General features: G+C 39.2%; 1 non-coding gene across 1 annotated transcript; it reads right to left on the reverse strand.

Moving 5' to 3' along the window:
• Positions 1–574: 574 nt before the first annotated feature.
• LOC133064105 (U6 spliceosomal RNA) lies at positions 575–681 on the reverse strand. The gene has a single exon (XR_009694579.1). It is a non-coding gene; the product is annotated as a U6 spliceosomal RNA (small nuclear RNA).
• Between the last annotated feature and the right edge of the window lie 224 nt (positions 682–905).

Genomic DNA, 905 nt, shown 5'->3' on the forward strand with positions numbered 1-905 from the left:
CAAGCCTATCCTCTATGTCTGTTTCTCCACTGCTGCCCTGTAAGTAAATGCTTTAGCACCATTTTTCTAGATTCCATATATATGTGTTGGAATACGGTATTTATCTTTCTCTTTTTGATTCACTTCACTCTATATAATAGCTTCTAGGTTCATCCACCTCATTAGAACTGACTCAAATGTGTTCCTTTTTATGGCTGAGTAATATGCCATTGTGTATACATACCACAACTTCTTTATCCATTCATCTGTTGATGGACATCTAGGTTGCTTCCATGTTCTAGCTATTGTAAATAGTGCAGCAACAAACAATGGGATACATGTATCTCTTTCAATTTTGATTTCCTCAGGGTATATGCCTAGGAGTGGGATTGCTGGGTCATATGGTGGTTTTATTCCTAGTACTTTAAGGAATCTCCATACTGTCTTCCATAGTGGCTGTATCAATTTACATTCCCACCAACAGTGCAAGAGAGTTCCCTTTTCTCCACACCCTTTCCAGCACTTATTGTCTGTAGACTTTTTGATGAGGGCCATTCTGACCAGTGTGAGGTGATATCTTATTGTAGTTTTGATTAAAAATACAGAACGCTTCACAAATTTGCGTGTCATCCTTGCACAGGGGCCATGCTAATCCTCTCTGTATCATTCCAATTTTAGTATATGTGTTGCCGAAGTGAGCACTGAATGATCCTTGTTAATCGGTCTTTTGTTGGTCTCATGTACAGGGCCCCAGCTGAAAACGCCTAAGATAGGTAGAGTGAAAAGATTTTTTTCTTCTCCTACACAATTCAGACCACCTTAAACCCACCCTCCCTGTTTGGTGAAAGTCCATCCAGTCTTTTTTGCACAGTGAAGCAACAAGTAATTAAAAACCGGTTCTATTTATCCAGAGATAAACTTCATGA

This window comes from Dama dama, chromosome 10, assembly GCF_033118175.1.
Source record: "Dama dama isolate Ldn47 chromosome 10, ASM3311817v1, whole genome shotgun sequence".
NCBI classification, from domain to species: domain Eukaryota; kingdom Metazoa; phylum Chordata; class Mammalia; order Artiodactyla; family Cervidae; genus Dama; species Dama dama.